This window comes from Apis dorsata, unplaced genomic scaffold (genome assembly GCF_000469605.1).
Source record: "Apis dorsata unplaced genomic scaffold, Apis dorsata 1.3 scaffold_683, whole genome shotgun sequence".
Classification (NCBI taxonomy): domain Eukaryota; kingdom Metazoa; phylum Arthropoda; class Insecta; order Hymenoptera; family Apidae; genus Apis; species Apis dorsata.
In genome coordinates this window covers 1,790,324-1,797,812 of record NW_006263864.1, presented here as the reverse complement: position 1 = coordinate 1,797,812, position 7,489 = coordinate 1,790,324, and the positions used below count along the sequence as shown (strand labels likewise).

At 35.7% G+C, this 7,489-nt stretch overlaps 1 protein-coding gene across 5 annotated transcripts in view; it reads left to right on the top strand.

Moving 5' to 3' along the window:
* The first annotated feature begins 1,635 nt into the window (after nt 1–1,635).
* LOC102676017 (protein Fe65 homolog) overlaps nt 1,636–7,489 on the top strand; it is a 122,391-nt gene continuing 116,537 nt past the window's right edge. For 2 of the 5 annotated variants that reach the window (XM_006622353.2, XM_006622351.2), the window contains exon 1: nt 1,636–2,227. The gene's annotated coding sequence lies outside the window, so the exon portion shown is untranslated. The remainder of the gene's footprint in view (nt 2,228–7,489) is intronic. The other 3 variants (XM_006622355.2, XM_006622354.2, XM_006622356.2) reach the window with 3 other exon arrangements.

The following is a 7,489-nucleotide window of genomic DNA, read 5'->3' as shown; positions in this document are numbered from 1 at the left end:
TATATATATATATATATTTTTGTGTTAATTACTTCATGATATTTTCTCCTGATGATCTAATGAAAATTTCCAATTTAATTCAACGTCTAATGTGAGTTAGCTAGCCTCGTTATTTTTATGGTGTTTGAATTTAATACAGTTTAACCTCAACTTCTGAAGATTCGCGGTCGGATTTGCTTAGCGAATAACTACGTGATATCTCAAAGCATTTCCTAGTTCACACTTATATGAAATATTACATAATGGTTTTATGTAAAAAAAAAAAAAAAAAGAAAAGAAAATGATGCAAGATATGCGCAAATTGCGAGTACACGTAACCGTTCGTATTGATTTTTGTACGCCTGTCGTAGGAAACGTGTGCCACGACCCTGCAACTCACTTTTGTGGCCCTCCCTTCTGGCAAATACACAATTACACATACTGCTCGTGCCACGCTTCCTGAATCCATTGTCTATTATAATCATTAACGGGATTTCGATTATCCGGCAGAACGCCTTGCCAGAACGAATGCACACGTAAGCTTTTTCATTTTCTGATTGTTAAAGATTTTATCGATTATTCCCTCCCTCGTCAAAGGTTCATTCTGTGCTGAATGCTTGATACAAATTATCATTCAACGATAGCGATATCTGATTGTATTTAACGAATCATTCTAAAAGTTTTTACAATTTTAACTTTCATCACTATGTTTTTAATATTTTTCTTAATATAATTTAATTTTTATATTATATAGATCAGATTATAGAATTATAGCGTTATTAATAATTTTGATATAATTTTGAATAATCATCAAATGACATTTTTATCTTGATGTTTTAACATAACCTTGATTTGTTTTCGAATAATCTTAAACGACATTTAGCCTTATATTTATAAAAGTACATTGAACTGAATCAAACGTTTGATATAAATAAAATATTAAAGTTCAGGTAAAAATAAAATGGGCAATTCAACAGTGAGAACTTTCAACATGATTCCATATAATCGCATGAGATACGATTAAATCGGAGCAATCAATAAAAAACATTTGAAATTACTCACCCATTTTGAAGTTTTCGTTTGTTTTCGTGAAGTAAATAACAGACTATTTTTGAGAAAAACTTTATATAACGAGAAAAGTCTTGTACACATATTTTAATAGATGTATTCAATCCTTTATGTTGAGAAATCGTAAATTTGAATACATCGAACAAAATTTTCGAAACAATACTGAGTTTACATTTACTTAACAATATCGAATATACAACATATAAGTACATATCATTGTTTTCGTTAAAAAATCACAATTTATTATCACAAAATTTTATTCACACGTTCACTGTTTTACACAATAATTTAAACATTGATAAATGACATATCGATCTATTCTATAACGTACAATCGCCATTGCGATCAACTAACGCTTCAATTTTTGAGAGACTAAATATATTTTAAACTTTTCAAATATTTCAAAGAAAATATGAAATTGAGAAACAAAAACAACTATAAAAATTAAATTATCTATTTTATCGAATAATTATTCTTTATAAAAGTTGTATTTATTCGAATCAAATCAATTAACAATACTGCATATGACTAACGAACTTCTTGTTTGAACTTGCATCCAATTGGGAGCTAACTTCAAGGATTGCTTTTCTAAACTAGTGTTAAAAACAATGGTAGTTAATGAGTACGTATTCTCACGAGTAAAGTGAAGTGTATAGTGTATATGCATAGATATCAGTGGCCGAAATTTCGGAAAATCGTTCCGATAGTTGTTACGAGGGCAATCGTAGAAATTAGCGAACAATACGGACGAAAACCAACATTCCTGGATGTTGCTTGTTGGTGGGGATTGGAGGGGTGGCCAATAGCGTTTGCGCGGGAGAAAGGTACAAAACGGGGGACATATTCGTAGGGGGATCATAGGAACGCGGTCGTATCGTCGCTCGGCAGCGCCGCGACGCCCTCGAGGCGAACTAGACGTAACACTCTGTGCTCGACACTACTGAGACTTTTCGACGTTTCTAACCTTGTCTTGGCGCTGTGTGCTGTTCCGTTCGTTTATACAGTAATATAGTGTCGTGCGTTTTCTTTCACACTCTTCTTTTACAAGTCAGTTCTTTTGGTTTTGTGATTATCAGTTCGAGGTGAATCATTCAATTTTTGGACAAGAAAAAGAAAGAAAAATCTGGTGACGCGAAACGATTGTATTCGTCTTAGGAACGAAATACTCTAAATTTACACGGTAAGTGTCCTTTTTCTTCTTAAATACGAACTTTTCGAAGGTCGATTGCATCTTTCGCAATGGTTTTAAATTATTGTCAGTTGTCCGCGTCTCCAAACATTTAAACGGAATTCTCTTTGAATCAACTCGTTCCATAGGTCCATTCGCATGCTGCCTATTTCGCGCGAAATTTTTGAAGAAAAAAATTGTATATTTTGCAATATTATAAATTATATATCGATAAATAATTGTGTTTTATAATCGGTACTTTTGGTGAAAACGATAGTTTGTTCGTTATTAGTTTGTTAGGTCAACGAGGACATTAACGTCGCGCGAATTCGTGTTTAAATTCTATTCGAATGACGCAGTTGGCAATGTTGTATATTGTATATTGTAATATTTCGCTCGTAATACTTATGAATAACAAAACATTGAAATATTATATAAACAAGATATGAGTTGTCCTGAGATAATTTACTATTTTTATATTACGTATACGTTACAAAGATAAGAAACCAGTTGCACTTTAGATGAGCAAATTATTTTTCTATAGAGGGCAATAGTGTAATTTTCTGTGCATGGCCTTGACACAGTTGATTTGCCTGAATAGTCGATAAAATAAACTGTCTATAGTTTTAAGAAAACACATTGAAAATATTTCTCGTCAAAAATTTTCCGAATAGTTAGAAGATTTTATATATTTTTATTATATAATTTATCAATTTTACAAGTACTTGCAATTTATTTTTACGATTAAATTTTACATGAAACGAGGATTCCATAAAGTGACGATCAAACGACGATCGATCCTCTTGAATAATATTTAAAGACAGCTAGCTAAAGGTCGGCCAACTTGGCTGTTAAATTCCCTGACACGCTTTTCTCCTTGAAATTCTATTGTATATTATAGATTTTACGGTTCATGAAACAATATCTTCGTGACTTTATGTTTATTATTTCTCATTTATATTCTTCGATCGTATTATTCTTGGTATTTAAAGATTGACCATCAAACATCTATCCCCAAACGCGAGACTAAATAAATCGTTTAGAAAATAACTAATGACGATGCCGACAAAGCGAGAGAAGCGACAAAGGGAATATAACCACAATTTCGTATCCCACCAATACACTTCTTTTTCTTTTCATTCTTTCGTTTCCATTCTTTCGAAGCATCGAACGTGTTCCTTGCACAAACGACAAAACCTCGCTCTCTCCGTGCATTATTTTTTGCTTCCTCCCTTCGTTCTTATTTTTTTTCTTTCTTTTTTATTTTTTCTTCTTTATCGCGACACCAAGGGTGAAAAAATTAGCCACGGATGTTTTTTTTTTACCTTGCTCATCTCCATCATTTCTTCTCCCGTTCTCATTCTCGTTCTCGTCCTTCGCTTCTCGCTTCCCATCTTCTTTCCTCTAAGCTTTTCCTTTGTCTCCCTGGAAACCTTGCGGTAGTTATGCGACGTTCAGCCCAGCCGCTTGGCTGGTGGGGTTGGAAAAAGGGGAAGGAGGTGACTCGAAGTTGCGTGGGTGGGGGGCATCGGGGTTGAGGGTTGAAGGAGGAGAGGATACGGTCCTGAACGTGACTTGGATGCAATATTTAAAAGCGGCACAACGTCAATACTCCACTCTCTCTCTCTTTCTCTCTCTCTTCTTTCTCCTTTTAGTGCTGTTTCCCTTCTTTTTCGGCGACATCTTTGCGATCCCCTTTACGATCGGTTACAACAAGACGATCCTGAATCGTGGTGGCTCGGTCTGATCTTAACCCGACATCCTCCCCTTACCACTAAGGGGATCGTTGTTCGGTCTGAAGGGAGCTGGTCTAATGTTTCCTGAAATTCGTTACTTCGTCCCTCTTCGGTACACCACTGACCGGTAGCCGTTTCTCCAACCAAATTCCTCCGTTTAACTTTCGCATTCCTCGAAAATCTTATCCCCTTTGCATCGGTAACAGGAAATTAGCCAAGGGTGCGTGAAGAATTCTCGTATATTTCGCGATAAAGAACATGAAATATAAGAATGAGCGCAATTTATCGTCCGGTAATTCATTCGGGACGACGGTTAAATTTTAGATCACTCCGACCGAGAGTTATTGCCGTACTCGTCTTTCCTAATATCGCTAAAATATTCCGCTTCGGGAATATTTTATCAATTTTTGACGCTGCTCGGTAATTTATTTCTAATGTCTTCCTCTGTGGCGGACGGGGATACGGGGGGAAATACGGGGTGGCGAAACGGAGAAAGAAAGAAAGAAAAAAAAAGGAACGAGCGGTGTGATATAAAAGGGCGAGAAAATGCAGGAAGTTATGACAATTATGAGAAGGGGAGGAAGAAACGTCTAGGTGTGCGACGGCTCGTGAAATGAAATCGGGGACGGGAGAGACGATCGTTTATAAGTTCGACAGATGGAATTTCTCTTTTCATCCGTTTCTTTGCTCCTTATATTTTTTTCCTCCCGCGTGGAACTACGGATCATTCGATAAATGGGCCCCCTATGATCCAATTAAGACGAGGGAAAAATGGAGGAAGCGTACATTCCATTTGATTTTTGGGAATGTTATTAAGGGAAACAAAAATCTTGCAGTTCATTCGATTATATCGAATTCGGTTTGTCTTCTTTTCTCAGTATTTTTCCCTTTGTTGACTCGATCACGCACAATCTCACCAGTTCTTTGCCAGTAAGTCCATCGGGAAATTTTCAAACGACATTTCCCGTCGCATGGAAAGTCATGAAAGGAAAGAGAGTTTTAATTAAAAGGAAACTAGACAAAATTCGATCGTTCTATTCATATATACGTATTTTTCATTCTTTATCCTTATTCGAATTTTTATTATTTATTACGATATATTCGAAGATTGTATAGAATTGGTTTTTCGTTTGATTTACGATTATTCGATTAAAGTTTTATTAATCAAATTTCCAATACTATGATTTATTCACGAATTATGTCAAGCTTGATGCAGTTTCATTTCATTTCATATTATTTCGAAGGAAGGATACGATATGTTTTCTCGCGTATTTATTAAAATAAAATGCACTTTATAGGTAAAAATTTTTATTTTGATTAATGCTGTTAATTTAATATCAATAATATTAAATTTAATCATGATATATATCGAATAACATTAAAGTAACGCTTTAATATTATCGTATTCTATTATCTGCATGATCACTTTATTAGATATTATTTGTAATTGCCAATGTTCGATATCCAGATTCAATCTGGATTTATTTGAAAATCTCGTATTTAAATATTATTTTTAAAAAAAATTTTAAAAATATTCGAATTCCTTATCGAGTTTTAATGTCATTATCGTGCTAATCAATAACGTAAATTTCAACAAATGTTTTGAATATTCTTTCAATTGGCGATACTTAACTATGATCGTAAAAAGTAATTATATCATAACGTGGATATAGCCAAGGGTGGAATAAATTTACGATGACCTTTACGAAACTCTGTTTCTCAGAATTCGTAAAATTTAAAGGCTTATTTCTTTAGCGAACCGTTAGAGAAAGCGAATTCTCCGGCAGAAATTGGCGAAATAGCTGGTAAAACGCTAACACCCTCTGTTCGACCTTACTTTGCACCCTCTTGCGCTCGGTTCGGCATTGTCAGTAATTCTCGGATATCGCTTTATCTGAAATTTAATCCGAGGTCAAATCCCCTTATTTACAAAGAAAACACGGGAAACGAGAAATTATTTTCATCCTCCGGGGATATCTGGAAATTATTCGGAAAATTTATTCGAATAAGAAGGAATGATGGAAAAACGCGTAACTAACACGTGATGCAAAAATTGCATCGAACATTGAATTACTCTGATCCCATCGAATTTCTCTCGGTGGATAATGAAACGTGTTTGAACTCCATTCCCATTCTACGACCGTTTTTTTCTTATATTTCGTTTTATTCCCATGCTCTTGCCCTTGACTTTCTCACCCTTACCGTCTTCGAATATCTCCTTATCCCGAGCTTAATTCGCGAAAGGAACGGTCGATGGAGGGCGTGTCTGGATGTTCAAGAAGAGCAATTACGAGGAGAGAAAAATTTCACGCTTCACGCGGGAGGGATGCTCGCTATAATAACAACATATTCCATCATTTTTTTAAAATCAACTCGACAATTTCCAAAGGGACGTAACGAAATTTAAGGAATTTATGTTTTCGGGGTATTTCTATTTCTCGAACTTCGTTAACTTTTTACGTATTATGATCGTATTAAGTTTTTTTTTTATTCGATGGCACAACTTACACCCTCCGTCATTATAAATGATGCATATTCCAGCTTATTCGCTTTAGCCAAGGACTATCTGTAATCAATATTTGCCTGTCGCTTTCACGTACAATAGTAACTGCTATTGACCGAAATGCCACTTGGTCTTGAACGCCGCGCCGTTTCTTTCGTTAATGACCCTATAAGGATTCCGAAAGGGATCCTCGAATCTATAGATTTACACTTAATTCTGATACGTTCCCCATTCTGGAAAACCCGTTTAGATAGTAACTGTACCGTGATACCGGATTTATGAACACTCTCCTATTAAATTCAATAATGGCGCGAAGGGTGATGATTTACGAATCCTTTTGCACCGATCGAACAGCCTCGATCGAGAAAATTTAACGGAACGGAAATTCTAACAGAAGAAGTGGGAGGGAAAGAAATTGGTTCGTTTTAAAATCGAATCTCGGCGAATAAATTTCGTACGTGAGACCGTTAAGCGTATAAGACCGTTAAGCGTATAAAGAGTATAAGACAGGACTGGTAAAATATTTATTTTCTAATGTAATTACGTATTGCGCCCCAGCAGCGTTTAATCGTTGAACGTATATTTACGTCACAGCGAAAGCTTTACGAGCTTGTTCGTTCGTTGCAGCGACTCGCAAGAAAAATTGTAGCGAAAAGATGGTTTAAAGTTAACCGTATACGGATATAGTTCGAGTAATGCAGAAATCTGAAATGAATGAATAATAAGAAAAAAAAAGCATCGCGAAAAGAAAAGAAATCCAATCGTGACGCTTTCATCACCGCAGAAACGTAATGAAATTATTCGTGCCGCAAAGGCGAACCGATTTTCATCCAGGTCAAAGATAATAATTTCGCGTAACTCATCTCGTAACTCGCTCCATCGACTCGCGCAGAGTTTGTCTCCTTGCTTCTTGGTTTACCAAAGAAACCTCTCTTCGTTATATAGCGTTACAACGTAACGGTGGAAGTCTCTGGAGAACTTTCGACCTGGAAATTCAATTTCCATCGCGAGGTTCGCAGTAATGTTTCGCGACTT